Source organism: Urocampus carinirostris, chromosome 9 (assembly GCF_059441175.1).
Source record: "Urocampus carinirostris isolate Australia breed hairy pipefish chromosome 9, RoL_Ucar_1.0, whole genome shotgun sequence".
In the NCBI taxonomy this organism is placed as follows: domain Eukaryota; kingdom Metazoa; phylum Chordata; class Actinopteri; order Syngnathiformes; family Syngnathidae; genus Urocampus; species Urocampus carinirostris.
The window spans coordinates 15,789,952-15,807,266 of record NC_142357.1 but is presented as its reverse complement, the minus strand read 5'-3'; the positions used below and the strand labels follow the sequence as shown (position 1 = coordinate 15,807,266).

At 41.1% G+C, this 17,315-nt stretch overlaps 1 pseudogene; it reads left to right on the top strand.

Moving 5' to 3' along the window:
* Nucleotides 1–1,221: 1,221 nt before the first annotated feature.
* LOC148359423 (general transcription factor II-I repeat domain-containing protein 2 pseudogene) lies at nt 1,222–11,389 on the top strand (annotated as a pseudogene).
* Nucleotides 11,390–17,315: the final 5,926 nt, after the last annotated feature.

The window sequence follows — 17,315 nt, the reverse complement described above, 5'->3', positions numbered from 1 at the left end:
CATTGCGACTTCTGATGAATCAGTTGAAATAAAAAGAAGTCGGCGAGGGTAAGTGTGGCGATGGCCAAGCTCAGAAGACGGATGACATCATGCAGGGGTGACACCCCCCGATAGCCAATCCTTGAGCCCATTTTATCATAAATGGATGACGTCTTTTACGACGGATTGTCTCATCTTCTTAAGACGATTTAAGGCTAAAATTGTTCAGAAGTCGGGCTGGGCAATGTTTTCATTAGAACAAGTAGGTTTCATACACCCCTTATACATTTATTCGATAAAGAACAAGATTAAGGCAAGGAAAACAATTTGGTTGGTATTTGTGAATGCTATTTGACAGATAGATAAGTAAAATTTAAAAGAGTGCCAAGAAAATTGTTAATTTCAATTCCAAACAATTTCTTAAAGTGTTAAAGGGACAATATGTAATATTTAGTCACTTAATTCAGTAAAAAATAATAATTTGAATAGTAGGCAAAAATACATAAAATATCATACCAATGTTACCTTTCATTAAAAAAATTATATGTTAAAAAATGTGGCATTCATTACATCAGGGGTGTCAAACATACGGCCCGCGGGCCGGAACTGGCCCCCAAGGAGGTTCGATCAGGCCCGCAGGAAAATTTGAAAGTGGAAAAAATGCATAAAAGACATGGAATTAATATTTATAATTCGTTGCAATTCATGGATTACCCGCTAAGGGGCACACTCTTTCCATCAGAATAGAAGACAAGCCGCATCACTGAGACAGACTGAAAACAGCAGACGGTATCAATGCGCCATCTGCTGCTTGTTACGACGTTGTTAATACCTTGGTCTCTACCTCTCCGCTACACCCTCATTAGCCAAAATGTCGTTATCCAAACGGAGAAAAGTAGATAAGGAGTGTAGAATTTTCAAAGAAAAATGGACCACGTCCTATTTATTTACAGAGATGCACGAAAAACCTTTGTGCTTGGTGTGTTTGCAACAAGTTTCGGTATTGAAGGAATATAATATTCGACGCCACTACGAGACTCATCACAGTGAAAAATATGACGGCTTGCAAGGACAACTGAGAAGAGATAAGATTAACGAATTGCTGGCGGGTCTGAGGAAACAGCAGTCAACTTTCATCCAGAGCCGAGAAGTCAGTGAAGCAGCGATAAAAGCCAGCTACCTAATTGCTAGCGAAATAGCATTAGCATCGAAGCCGTATTCCGACGGTGACTTTGTTAAACGATGCATGATGAACTTGTATGTCCCGAGAAGCGACAAGCTTTTGGCAATATTAGCCTGACGAGGAATACTATAGCAGAGAGGATTTCGGAACTAGCGGCAAATTTAGACAGTCAATTGAAACAGAGAGTCAAGTCATTTATTGCATTTTCCGTGGCAATTGACGAGAGCACTGACATCACAGACGTGGCCCAACTGGCCATATTTATTCGAGGAGTTGATGAGACATTGACTGTTACTGAAGAGTTTTTTGAGTTGGTGCCAATGATGGACACCACAACAGCCGAGGACATTTTCGGCTCTGTCGTTGCTGCATTGGACAGAGTTGGAGTGGACTGGTCCCGCGCTGTCAGCCTGGCTACAGACGGCGCGCCATACATGGTCGGAAAGAAAGCAGGTGTCGCGACAAAGTTCAAAGACAAAGTACAAGCCCTTAATGGAGGACATCGTTTCTGGACATTTCACTGTATTTTGCACCAGGAGGCATTGTGTTGCAAGTCGCTGAAAATGGACCACGTCATGGAGGTGGTTGTTCGCACTGTAAATTTCATCCAGTCCAGAGGTCTGAACCATCGTCAGTTTGACAAACTTCTCAGCGACAGCAACATTACCCACAGCCTGCCATACCACACTGAAGTGAGATGGTTAAGGCGAGGCGCTGTGCTGAGGCATTTCTTTGATCTACGAGAGGAAATCGGACAGTTCATGGAGAAAAAAGGAAAACCGGTGTTGGAATTACAATCTCAGGAATGGCTACGGGACCTTGCATTCTTGGTTGATATTACTGAACACTTGAACAATCTGAACAAAATGTTGCAAGGCCGCAAAAAAGTTGTCATACAGTTTTCTGACAACATACATGCATTTAAGTTGAAGCTGACTTTGTGGGAGATGCAACTGGCAAATGGCAACCCTGCTCATTTCCCCTGTCTGAGAGATGTGTGTGTGACCAGACCTGATGCGGACATGAAACGGTACAAAGACAAAATTGCAGGACTACTGTGGGAGTTTGAGAAACGTTTTCAGGTATTTGGTGAACTTGAGACAGAATTTTCTGTTTTTCGCTCACCTTTCACAGTTAAAGCTTCTGATCTGCCGGTCGAAATTCAGCTAGAAATAATTGATTTGCAGTGTGATGCAGATTTGAAGGGCAAATTTGCCTCTGTAGGTCTGGACAGATTTTATCAGTATCTACTACCAGGGTACCCAAAATTAACAGCCCTGGCTGCTAAAATTTTGTGCATGTTTGGGATAACCTACCTTTGTGAACAAATTTTCTCAGTGATGAATATCAATAAAACAAAAATGCGTTCAAGGCTCACAAACAAGCACTTAAATGACATTCTGAAAGTGACAGCTCGTCAGGACATGACACCTGGTGTAGATGCACTTGTACAGGCCAAAAGATGCCAAGTTTCAGGAACAAATAAAGTCCAGACTAGACTAACACCTTTAAAATGCTGCCTTAGATACTGTTTGCATTGAAAGAATACAGCTCTGTGAAGATGAATCCTTACTGTGGTGATTTAAAAAATGTGCACTTTAATGTTAGTCAGCAGCTTCAAAACAAAAGTTGTGTGATGGAATTCTACTGTTCATACAACTCCATAAATTTTCAGTATGTATTGTATGTGTATGTATGTTTCATGTATGAAGTTTACAGATTTACAGGACAGGCGAACACTTTCTCCATTACACATTTAAAATCACTCTCCCTAGTTTGTAAGGTGTACACAGGGATTCAATTTTGATTTTATATGCGTATGTGTAAGTGTGGGCAGCACGGCGGCGCAGTGGTTAGCGCTTGTGCGGCACAGTTCATGTCATGGGAACCTGTCGTGGGTTCAAATCCAGCTCCAGACTTCCTGTGCGGAGTTTGTATGTTCTCCCTGTGCTTGCGTGGGTTTCCTCCGGGCACTCCGGTTTCCTCCCACATTCCAAAAACATGCATTACAGGTGAATTGGCCGGTCAAAATTGTCCCTAGGTGTGAATGAGCAAATGAGTTGTCTGTCCCTGTGTGCCCTGCGATTGGCTGGCAACCAGTTCAGGGTGTCCTCTGCCCACTGCCCGGAGATGGCTGGGATGGGCTCCAGCCCCCCCGCGACCCTAATGAGGATAAGCGGTACGGCTGATGAAATGAGAGATAAGATGTGTAAGTGTAAGTGGTTTAAAAATTCCTTTCTTTAAAAGTCTCATTTAATCTTAAAGTGCATTACTATATTTTTCAGTACCAATTAAAGTTTTGTGCCTTTAGTGAGATCAGTTGCAATGCATATTTGTGAATGATAAAAGTAAATTGCACATTTGTCTAAGGAAATATGAGGTGTTTTATGAAATGTTTTGTTAAAGGATAGTTCATTAAATTTCAATATTTTCCTAATGTTCTTGTGCTTCTTTACACCAAAACAAAGGAAAGACATGATATTTTTGTTATTTATAGCAGAGTATGGTATAATTTTAATGGTCCTGCCCACTTGACATCTCCCTAGGCCATATGTGGCCCACGATGCGAAATGAGTTTGACACCCCTGCATTACTAGTGGAATCCCTACCCAGAAGTCACCCCCATGTTTGCCTGGCATCATGCTGCTATGCTGTGCTCTGGGGCACTGGTTTTGTTCGCATTAGACAATCCAGTGCCTTCTAGTCGTCAAATATTACACACTGAGGCTTGAGGTTTACCAAACCTAGGTAAGCTTGTATTTAACATAGACGAACATAACTAACAATAATAAAAAAAATCTAATGAAATTCAATGTGTCATGATCCAGCAAGGCCACTGTTACCCCAGTGGGGGCCAAGAGACAAATACACTGGGGAATCCCCCCACCTACCTCCAATCATCTTCACCTGTTGCTCATAGATGGCCTTATAAAAAATGACTGAGATGAAAGTTTCCTCTGACGGATCGTTGCTCACTTCAATGATGGCTCCATTTTTTGCCTGCCTGCGAATGATACCAAACTCTTTGACGCCCACGTTGCACCCCAAAAATACATTCTGAATTCTTCAAGCGGTAAGTTCTGTAGACATGCAGAGGCATGTGACTAATCTTAAACTCTCCCATCCTTTGCTCATTTGACAACGCGTTAGAGAGGAGATCGAGTATTCCTACTACCACATAAAAAAAATAATGTGCATGCGCTGTTGTTATAGCACACGCTCTGAATTTAAGTAAGTACAGTACATTGAATGTTGAGAATGTTTTGTCGCATTCCTTCGTAGATGTTATTGCCAACTTAATATTAAATGTGGCGCTAGTTGAATAAGATTGACAGCTACGGACAAAATGTGTTACTTTTCTGTACTAGACATTTCTTTAGAAGATTTATTTCTTTAATATAAGAAATGGTCGTAAATGAGTTAATTTTTATGCAGAATTAGCCTGCGGCTCATAATTCAGAGCGGCTCGTACAAAAATATTGTAGAGTATCTTTCTTAAATTCGCACAGGCAGCTTTTAATCTGATGCCTTCTGTAGTACGAAATTCACAGTAAATTCCCTGTGCCACCTCATGAGCAGTTAATTAGTAAATAATAATAAAATGTAGTACAGACGCTCCCCTACTGACGACATTCGACATACATAAAACAGTAGATACGAATTTTTTTTTCGGGGCGTCAAAAGATATCGGGACATTGCGGTAAGTAAGATTTTTATTGTGTGCACTTTTTTCCGAGTACTGGACATTACTGTAGTGCTTCTTTCCGCCGCTACCAGCGTGTGCCGCTGTGAGAGGTCACACACCATCCACCCGGAAGTAAAAAAATCCTCTTCCTCTTCCTCTAGTTTGTATGTAAACATAAAGTGCGACATGTACTGAATCTACAGCGCACTCAGAACTTTGATGTTTTTATTCTTTAATATATCGTGCAACCAATCCATAAGGTTGGTGTAAATAAGAGGCGATCCGTTTGTTTTGAAATGAAAGTGGAATAGGAAGGCTTGATGTGGTTGAGAAAATAGTCGGAACGCATTTTTTCAACCACTTTCTACCACAGAGGAGGACCTCTCAAAGCATCTTCCAAAAGTAAGTTACACTTAACTTTATTAATGTTTATAGAGCATATTATTTTATGAAATGTTTATATTTTAGTACAAAACAAGACAGGTTACTTATACAAGCCTTAAACATACTTATATAAACCTTAAACATACAAAATATTACGAACAAATCCAACTTATGAACGATCGTCCTGAACCTACCTCGTTCGTAAGATGGGCAGCGTCTGTACTCTATTGCCACCCACTGATAAGTAGGAATCTTAGTTACTCGGCTGATCAGTAGAAGGAAGAAAGGATACTGAACAATGGCATAATTTATTTACATAGATAAAACTGGACATTTGCCTGCGACCAACTAGACAAGGTTTCACGGTACACTGCTTGAAAAACAGTGCTCTTGGAGCCTGCATATGGAGTAAATGTTTTTTTTTTTTGCTGAAACTGATTATTTGGCACTCCCCAAATGTTGTTGTTGGGCCTCCTCGACAGCCCATCATCATAGACCAAGGAGATCCTGAAACATGCTTTACTTGATGCTTGTTGTTGCAGCATCCGCAACCACTCAGATGCTCTTGACTCTTTGCTTGGCTCCATCCGTAGCAGTGTGGGCGGCCACTAATGGTGGTGTTCCTCCGGGGGGCAAGGATGCTGAGAAGGGTTTTAATGTTGATGTTGCGACTCAAGCTCAAGGCTTTACTGGTGAGAGTTACTCACATTACAACTACTCCACCAACGCCCACCCCACTCCACTGGAAACCAGAAAAGAAGAACTCTGTTTCTGTTTTTGAGCGCCTCATTGGCATCAAATGCACAGTTGATAAACCCTAAAAGATATTAAATCTGAGTGAAAGAAAGAAAGTATTGAGCGAAAAAAGGTCAGTAATCATTTTGTTAACAAATCTTCCATCCCAGAATAATTGTGAGCCTATGGCACACTTTGTCAATAATTTACGAGTCCAGCCCTGGTGAGAATGTTTTCTCTACCATAAAGCCCCTAATCTAAAATGAATCTAACATCCTTCATAAAATAGCTGGAACATCTCCAGGCCTCGTTGGTGAGAGGTACTCACATCACAACTACCTCACCAAACCTCCAGCCAACCCCTACTTCCCTCTCCACCAGAAACAAAACAAACTGATCCTGCGTTTCTCTTTTAGAGTGCCTCATCTTCTTCTCCTTTTAACAGCAAGTTTATTGTATACGCCTTTTTGCTCTCATCCTTGGAACACCTTTCATGTCTGCGTGTTTAGGCCCGTGTGTCCATAGTGTATTGCACTGCACGTGCGTGTGTGGTTTTCACTCAAGTGTGTGATACTTTTGTAGATGTGTGTCAAAAACGAAGCAGTTTCACAATTTTGCTGCCTCAGCAGATTAACACCCTGACATCCTCAGAAGAGTTGCATCCTGGGAAATCGTTTTGCCAGGACTGCATCCATCTAAAACCTATTCTCCTCGATCCCCCACTTCACTCCACCTCCATCTTTCTTCTTTGACTGATTGATCAGACCGGCGTTTCCTATAATGAGGTGATTATAGCGCACGGTCGACTCTGCAAGCCTGCTCAAATGTGCAACCATGTTTTCAACCTGCGTGGCAATCAATCTTGCATACACACACACAAACCATGAGTAACAAGTGTTTCTTAAAATGAAATACCTTTAATCTGATTATATTGCTCGAGAGGGACAAAAAAGATCTGATGAACACAGATTAATGGCAGTCAAAACAATTGCTCCTTGAGTTTTAAGGGAAATGAATTAAATTATAACAGAATTATTGTTAGGCATCAGCTAAGTGTGGGCACGCAGTTATGGAAATGTACTGAATGTGTCTGTATGTCCATGTATGCTCTAGTAGGAACGCTCCTTTAAGTTTTCTTAGAGTACGTTTGTCTTTACGGGTCATAGCTCTGTGCCGCTTTTGATAAAGCAAGTATTGAAAAGAAAAAAAACATTGATCTGATGACCAAACACTGACACCAAACAAAAAAAACACTGACATGTTTGGCAGTAATTCTCGGGTTAAGTTTGGCATTGGCCCAGAATCCACCTATCCCTATAATGTACATTTAACTCACTTGATTTGGTATACGAGCATTTGGAGTCTATGGCCTTTCACTGCCAATCACTCAGCTTCTGCTGAGCATCTTTACTACCCTCGGAAGCGACAACAGGCGATCGGATGACCACACTGTTAATGAGGTCTCAGGACTATAGGACGACCAGACGGAGAGAAGCCGGCAGCGACATTGACCAATCTCATGAGGACCCAAATCTTAGAAGACGAGCAGAAAAAAAAACATCAGCGTGGGCATTTGTGGGGAACAACGACAACTCAGTTCAAAGCAGCGCACTCACCAGCGTTGGCGAGTCAGCTGAAATATTTTGGAGGTAAACAGATTTGATTCCTTGAGTCTTGCAATGGCTACCAAGTATTCATCTATGTGACTCGGCTTTAACTTAGTCCCTTATGTCAAGTCAAATCACATTTATTTGTCAGCACTTAATCACAAAAGTTCAAAGGGCTGCAGTGACCATCATTACAACATCACCTGATCTCAAACCTACATGAAGGCAAGGAAAAACTCAAATAACCTCAGCATGAGGAAAATTAAGAAACCTTGATAATTATTTGTATGTGAGGTAATCCTACTTTTAAGATGACCAGCATGCAATGTATGTTGACTGTCATCAACAGACAATAAGATAAACAAAAACATTAAATATAAGTAATAAGAGGAATCATGCAAGAAGTCTAGTTTCTTGTCTGTGAAAGAATGCGGCAGGTTTTGGATCAGTAGTCTCCAGAGCGGTGCCCCTTAAGGACAGCTGAGGTGCCCACGGATCTGGTCTGAAAATTACTTGAATGGGCTTGAATGCATTTGGAAATCCAAAAGAGCTGGGCACTAATATCACCCTTTATTTCCCATCAAAGATGACTCCCATCTTGGAGCCAGCACCTTTGCAAATACAAAAACACAGACTGAACATCTATTGAAGCAAGTTCAAGTCCATTGATGTAAATAAGCACAGATGGCCACTCTCGTTTCATGCATTTTTACTAGACTTTTTCGACATAAATCGTTTACGGAAAATACAAAATTGTCTTATTATCTGGAGATCTTTATTGGCCAAACATTTTATGGGCCTGTTATGCACTGAGTTACTATTCTCCTATTAAGGCTCGGATTTTGTGAAGTACTCGCCATCCGTGTTAAAAAGTATCACGGGTGAACTGCTATTCCAGCCCATTGCACACAATTCTTGCCTCTCCCCGTGTTAAACACGCTGACCTTTTCCATTGCGAGAAGCTTCCGGCCTCCAACTGACTCCCCCATCTTTTTCGCGTTTAACCCTGGCGGCCCTTTTTCCCGCTTCCTCCGTAACAGTTCACCTTTACGCGGAGAAAGGCAGGCGGCACTTGCTGTGGATTGAAGGGTTCGTGCGTGAACATGCCTGTGCATGCGTGTGTATGAGCGTGTGTGTCACAGTACAAATGTCAGCATCTGCCTTGCTCCCTGCCGATGGGAGGACATCGAAGAAATTATACACTCGCAGTGATGTAATCTCCATGGATGGTTGGGGGGAGCAATCTAGTATTATTCATAGTTGTATTATTATTATTGTTATTATGATTATGTATTTGTGGCATACATGTTGCTAATTTTGTAACTGCATATTGGCATCTTAAAGAATAAACATGAGTTCCGTCTTATTTCAATTGAATAGATCAGTCGCTGGCTGCACTTGTGGAAAAAAAATGGCAAAAGGTCCGGGAGAAAAAAAAATATTGATTTTTCTTTTTTAATCTACTGATACAGTCTCAAATCCATTGCTTCGGCAATGCATAAGGGGAAAAAAATAATGCAGGCCAATCCAATTGTTATTGTATAGCGTCTCTCAGTTTTAGCATTTTTGTCTTTTAATTTTTTGATTATTTGCATATTTCACTCGGAAAATTTTGAAAAAAGACAAACGAATTGTGATAAGTCTTATTAGAATAGAATGAATTTATTTTGTGTCTGTAAATAAACCATTTACTGTATTAAAACAGGGGTAGAAACACTCAGAATTAGAAATGCAATACTACTATGTCAGATGTTTTTGTTTAATTAAAATTGATGAAAATTGTGGCAAACTTAAAAAAATGCATGATAAGAATAACAAGTAAAGCAAAAGTAGATAGTTATTTAGATGTTTGGGGCACCCAAATCAACACATTGTCATTTGTAGTACTTTTTAAAATACTATTATAAATTATTATTATATTGTTTAACATTTTTGTTTAGCTGGCCTGATGAAAAAGCCCTCTGGCCTACCCCTGGAACAAGTCAAGTGAAGTAATGTGTATTTGTATAGCCCGTAATCACAAGGAGTCTCAAAAGGCTGCAAAGACCACAGATTATTGCAAACCATAGACTCTTATCACACCATCCCCTGATCCAAAACCTACTCGAGGGCAGGGAAAAACTCAAAAACCTGGAGATCACACAAAAAAAACTTTTTTTCAGGAGAATGAAAAAAACCTTGAGAAGAGACTGCACATGAGGTAATTCCCCTTCCAGGATGACCAGGCTGCAATGGATGTTGCAATAACAAATAATACACAAATATTGTCAACATAAAATATAGGTTATTCATAAGCTATTGAATAGGAGTGAGTTTTAAGCTTATATTTAAACAGTTACACTGATGTAGCAGATTAAATCTCAGTGGGCAGAGCATTCTACAGCACCGGGGCCCGAATGGAGAACGCTCTCGAAGCAAAACAGACGTTCACTGGAACAGGGGACAGCTGAAGGTCCCTGTCCGTCCCTGCCGAAACAGGACCAGAAGCAGCCGAGGACTCCCCTCCTTGACAGGGACCTTCCTGCCACCGGGACTCAGGCAGTCACCTATCCTCGTTTGCCCGCTGAAGTAGGTACCAGAAGCAACTGAGGGACCTTCTCCTTGCCACCAGTACAAGAAGAGATAGCCACCGCTGCCAACAGAGGTACCGAAAGCGATTGAGGGACTTTACCCTCGCCGCTGAGACAGGAATCAGAAGCGGCCGAGGGATATTCTTCTCGCCACAAAGAAAGAGATGTGGAAGATGGCGGACTATCATCCCTTTAGTTGAGCCTTGTATTATGTTAAACATATATTTGTCTTAAATTACACGTTGGAGTATTTAAAAAATGTGTGTGTGTGTAATAGTTCATGTATTTTTGCGCGTTTTTCAAATCAATCTTGTTTTTTAAGGTATGAAATATTTTTACCACCACATCACAGTGTCCCATTTGTGTCAACCTTAGCCAATTGCTCTCCTTATTGAGCAATAATAAACATAACAAACACAATGTGACACCTGTTTACTTACAGCATCACAGACTATAAACAATAAAAACAGAATACTCAAAAAAGAATTGCTTCATTGAGAAAACCATTTGCCAGTGTTGTTTTTGTTGTTGTTGGTTGTTGGATCCCTTAACCACACGGGCAGTAGGGGCACCATTTCCTGTGGTGTATCTTGGGAAAGTACAGCCTGGTGGCGCCCATTTGCTAGTGTACAATATTACCAATCTACGATGATGTTGTTATCTGCTTCTAGTGAAGACAGTCCGAATTATAGCCGAGATTGTCAAGATAAAAAAAAAAAGAATTCACGTCCAAAAATTGTTATACACAATTTGAAATCAACAAAAAACATAAAATACTGGGAAAATTTATAAGTCACAATCGTCATAGTCTGCTTTTTTATTTTTCCTAATTTTCTTTAATTTTTCACTCTCCTGTCACTCTATTATTTTTCCACAAAATTTTTATGATGTCGCTTACCTTGACTCATAAGCAGTAGGAAGTAAAGTTTTGACTTGCAGGGCCCCTTGATGGGGGGGTCAAGATGGTCAATTGTCGTTCCACCTGGCAGTCTATATGTGAAAAGATACAATATGCTTTTTTGTGAAATATGTAGGATCTCTGGGGGCCCCTGCTGGTTATATGGCCCCAAGCAATCGCTCCTTATTCACTTCATCCTCCCCTATTCTGCCTCCCCTGCAACTTGTGTGTACCCTCTTTCCATCTTCTTGCTCCTCGCTGAGCTCGCTTGCTGTGGTGATGAGCACGCCCAGCTGTGAGCTGCAGTGCATTATGGGTCACGCAGAAGACCGCCTGCTGGTCATGTGACCAACACGCCAAGCAAGCATTCAGTCAGCAAGTCATCCTATGTGTGCAGTGTCGGGCGTATTATGACAAACAATTGTTGGTTACAGTTATGAGTTACTTCATTTGTGCGGAGTTTGCATGTTCTCCCCGTGCTTTGTTGGGTTTCCCCCAAGCACTTCAGTTACCTTCCACATTCCAAAACCCTGAATGTCAGGTTAATTGGCTGGTCCAAATTGTCCGTAGGTGTGAATGCGCGAGTGTGTCATTTGTCTCCATGTGCCTTGTGACTGGCTGGCAACCAGTTCAGGGTGTCTCCTGCCCTCTGCCCAAAAATGGCTGGGATGGGCTCCAGCACCCTTGCGTTTCTACAAAGGATAAGTGGTGCAGATGGATGAGTATCTAAAGTAGGGTAAATATCTCCATGAAGAAAATGTCAGCGTTCTCGTATTCTGTGCTTGAGACAGCACCACTAACTACATTTAGGTTGACTTTTTAGGTCAGTGTAAATGTGCTCACTCTCTCAAATAATGTTGCTGGCAAATTGGCGGTTGTGTGGCGGTATGTGACATTGTGAATTACGAAATTAATTATCTGTATTTAATAAGTAACACAGTAATGTAACCGAGAAGTAACGGCAGAAGCACAGAGAAAGGTAATTGTGTTCCAGGAATGCATTACTTTTTTGTGTGTTAATCCCAACACTATATATGTCTGTGTCTTTTTCAAAGCTTGTGTATGGATAAAAATGTAAGTGTTTATAAATGTCACAAACATGTGTGTTGACAAGGAGTGTCTGATGTGTGTGCATGCAGTGTTTGCCCATGTGCGTGTGCAGCACCTAATTGAAAATAAATTAGCATCAGATTGAAAGGTGTCACTGATCTTCTGCTTATTAGAAATGATCCCAAGGTGCTTGCAGGCCATTTTTCCGGATAAACAGATTATGGGAAATTATTTTCATGTATCTGATTAGAGACATTTGTCTTCCTTAATCGGCTTTTGAGTCAATTTAATCTGCACTTTTGATTGAAAACGGGAAAAACTATGTGAGTACGCTCACTGACAAAAATAGTAGATACCATGAAATATATAGATTCCATAAAACTAGCTGTTACGATCTGGAGTGGACCCAAATGCATGGAAACTTGAACAGAGGCTGACATGACAAAAAAGAAACCGCATTTAATAATAAAAAGTAGGAACAAAGTTACAAACAAAAAGTGGCCAAAAAAAAAAAAAACTGTCCAAACAAGAACCGATCCTTATGTAGCAGTTTCAGAGTGGAAATGACAACCAGGATGGAATTAGAAAACAATTACAATGGTAACCAGGATTGGAGTGGAAAACAGGGTGGTAATGATAGCCCAGATTAAACTGGAAAATAGGATGGTAATGGCGATGACCTTAAGCTGTATGTAGTCCAAACAGGCCTTATAAAGGGTCCGGGTAATCACAATCAGGTGGGAAGAGATTGTTTTGTCCAGTTCCACGCAAGGTTAGCGCCATCTAGGGGAAGGCAGCGTGCCAGATCCAGACTATAGAATACCATTGGTGTATATATACCATCATTATTGACATGCCCATCAGTTCATGCATCTACTGTACTACTTTTCCCAGAAAGGAAGCCCAGACTCACCTCTGCCTAGCCGCTTTATCAACTTCCTCTGTGGGTACCCAAAACGATCTCTGGCCAGTGAAGAGACTCAATATCCCAAATAATAATATCCCCAGATTAATATGATCAGTGGTGGTCTTCTAAAGAGGCAGGGTTTGGTTTCACGTAAATCTGGCAGCAAGGCAACCGTATCTCGTACGCCAGAGACCACAATCATGACCCAAACTGCAGGGGAAGATTCAGTGATCCAGTAGACCCAAGCTGCGAAGGCGACAGTCCTAGAGTTCATCAGATCCAGAAAACACCCAAGGGTCCGGTACACTGGAGTAACAAAGAGCTGAGACAAGACTGCTTGGGACGTGACAAGAAAGACACCTAGCAAGGAAACAAAAGGGGACAGGATACTAATAAAGGGAAGACACAAATCAATACAGTGACCTGTTACCAAGTTAAGGTCGAGCAAGAGAAAGCGAAAAAGAGAGGATGAACATCCTGCAAATCAGAACTCAGAGTTCAGGATCGGGACACAAAAGGCATCAAGACAACAGATGCCTGAGACACCTTGGCTGCCTTACCTCAACAAGATTGGATAGCACAAACCAGTCCTTTTGTACAAAATCATGCAGGAACTTGCTCCCTTATATCAGTCAGATTTAATTCCTCACAATGTTCCAGTCCGGAGCCTTCGCTCTGAAAATCCTGATTTACTCGTAATTCAAAGAGCCAAGAAGAGATCCGCAAGTTCGAGAGCGTTCTCCATCCGGGCTCCGGTGCTGTGGAATGCTCTGCCACCTGCGAATCGATCTGCAACCTCAGTAGAACTGTTTAAATCTAGGCTTAAAATACACTTATATTCCATAGCTTATGAATAACCTATATTCAATGTTGACAATATCTGTGTATTGTTTGTCATCCTGGAAGGGGATTATCTCATGTGTGATCCCTTATCAAAGTTTCTTTATTTTCCTCATGTTGAGGTTTTTGAGTTTTTCCTTGCCCTCATGTAGGTTTTAAATCAGGAGATGGTGTAATAATAGTCTGTAGTTTGCAATAATATCTGGTCTGTGCATCCCTTTCAGACTCCTTGAGATTAAGGGCTATACAAATAAACATTACTTGACTTGACTTTGCGAATTTCCAAGTTCCTTTCTGATTTCCCCACACCATCCTGCATCCGCTCTTGAACAAAAACCCAAAATAATGGATCATGTCCCCTAACCCTTTTACGAATGACGAGCATGGCCTCAAATTTATTAGTGCTTTTTCTCACAATCACTGTAAAACTGCTCCATTGAGAGGTGGTGGTATTCAACAGCACATGATCAAATAAACGGCATAACTGCAGTCCTGACACTGACGAATTCTAGCTATATCCCCAGCCTCTCTACCCGAAACTCACCCAAAAACACTGTCCACAAAGCTGATGAAGATAATTGACACAATTGAACACCAAGGTTCTTATCTATTGCAAGGACATATTAATCCTGGATATTTTAATACTTTTCAACCAAAATGAAAAAACAGGAAAACAATGTTATATTACACCCTTCCTTTCTGAAAGAAACTAAATAGAAAAGTGTGTAATATCTATTTGAGGCAGATTGCAGTCAGTAGCAGTACTAAAAACATATTAAAACCATGTCTATTGCTAGTTTTCCCTTTATTACAAGGCTAATAAGAGCTGGTAATGCCCCCAGATGAGCAGAATGCTCATTATAAAAGGAGCAACAAAGAACAACAAAATATACACTAGGAATCTACAATAACAGTGCGCGTTAACCTCATGCCAAACAGGCATTACTGACAATAATTGGTTTTGGGAAAAAGGGTACAAACTGTTAGATTTTCTCTTAATTTAATTAGTCCCTTTTTTAAACCACCAATTGATAATACTATTGATACTGCTTGATTAGATTGTCAGGAACAATCGCTTAACACATTACAAAAAATGTCCACGTTAGAGCGGCCTTACTGTTATATCAAATGATTTTGTAGGAGACATAAACAAAAAAATGGTGTATTTCAGAATTATATCGTATGTGACAATGGTCTTACAGTACATTAGAACAGCTATAATTGGATGTTAGGTATGGTCCTTATCACATGCGAACGATTAAATTATGGAATTTCTATTGTTAAAATTCAATGTCAGACAATTCTCTCAAATGGGAAACCATTCGAGTCATTTCCCAATATCCTACAAAAAGCTATATAGACATATAAGACATATTAAAAGAAAGCATCAACCCTTAACTGTTGAAAAGTGCTAAATTAAATGAAACACTTGTTTCCAAGAAAACTTTTGAGAAGAACCGTTTGTGAAAGGATTTTATTTTCATTTGTAATACAAAATCAATGCTTTTCATAAACACCTGGGCACTTTGCTTGCAAATTAGCATTTCATTGTAAAAACACTGTACTTATGCATGATTGATGCATGAACTTACAAAGAACATTTCAGCTTCGATGTTTCCGGTGATGTGATAATATGAATATTGTGTTCCTGGGGAGATACACGAAACGTCATCCCTCTTTACCCCGATGATGTTGAAAGTACATCTTTTTGAAGGAAAAAAAATGTTGAAGTGTCTGTCTGTATTTATATGTTTGCTTTTCTCACCACACTGCTTCATTACGTCTAGTCGGAGCATGCCAGCTAATGTTGATTTTTCACACTGAAATAATTCCCATAAGGCTTGATACTTACTCGCCTAACCCTTTACAATATTTGTATAAGTAAAGCAAACATCCAAAAATATATGTTTACGTTTGGCATTCAGGGTCAATGCTTCTGAAAATGTATTTATACTTTTTGGCACTGAATGAGTTATTTCCAATACTGAGAAATGTATAAAGATATGAATAACTAAGACAAAATTCCTGTCTCCCATGCATAAAAACATAAATTAAAACAGGTGGCAAGGCGGACAGCCGGGGCCGGAGAGCAGAACGTGATCGTGGATCAGAGCAAGTCGGGTAGCCAGGGCAGGAGAACAAAGCGTGGTCTTGGATCGGAACAGGTCGGGTAGCCGAGACAGGAGAACGATGCGTGGTTGGGGATCGGAAGCAAGTCAGGGATCCGAAGACGATCGGGAAGCCAGGGGCTGAAATCAGGGGAAGGAATCAGGCAGGCGGTGGGCAGGCAGGTCGCAGGATGCAGGAACAGGTTGGAATCAAACCGGGAGCCAGAATAAAAAGTGCATGCCTTGCATGAGCTGAAGTACGCTGACGGACTGACAAAGAGTGACCGGAGAGGAATCACTCAAATAGGAAGAGGGACACATAGGACACATGTGGCAGCTGGAGCTGAAGGAGTGAGCGCAGGTAATCAGAGGGCAACTTACAGATTGTGACATCGCAATGTCCTCAGAATCGCAAAATGCTAGATATGAAGCAACAACAAACTAATATACTCTAAAACTAAGAGTAATATTGCATTTTTTTTATTATCCGTCCATCCATTATCTGCATCGCTTATCCTCATTAGGATCGCGGGTGTGCTGGAGCCCATCTCAGCTGTCATCAGGCAGTGGGCGGGGGACACCCTGAACTGGGTGCCAGCTAGTTGCAGGGCAAACAGAGACAGACAACTATCCCGCTCATTCACACCTTGGGACAATTCACCTGAAATGCATGTTTTTGGAATATGGGAGGAAACCGAAGTGCCCGGAGGAAACCCACGGAAGCACGGGGAGAACATGCAAACTCCGCACAGAAAGTCTGGTAGCTAGATTCGATCCCATGACCTCGGAACTGTGCCGCGGATTTTTTAACCTCATATACAATTATACAATATACAATTCAGAATAAAAAACATTTTTGAGACATCTTATGTGATAATTGACACAGTTGAATTGTGTTTCCATTCATTTTTAGAAGAAAAGATTTGAGACACAAGCTTGCTCAACTGCGTAAACATTAGTTTGAAGTTCTATTTTTGAGTCGTGCACAATGCTCATGTAGTGAAGGAAGGCCAGGCTGCCGTCATGCTGGGCAGCTAATGACGAAGACGGTCTTAAAAAAGATTTGAAGAGGAAGAAGAGGCGTGGCTGACAGCAGGTGATTCACACCATTGACTGACACCTGAAATTTGCTCTTCCGCCAGAATCATTTCTTATTTTAATTCCTAGCGGCGGCTAACAGCGGGAGGAGGGATGGAGGCCAATTAGCGTTAAGTGTCTTCGCTGTCGGCATTGACAGACGATCTCCGGCGAGGAACAGGTGAACGCCGCCGCCGCCATTAGCGTGAGCTTCCCACCTCGCTGCACGCAAGCTTACGGGAATCCTTCAGCAACCGGCCCGGATTATTGACGTCGAGTTTGCCTGTCAGTA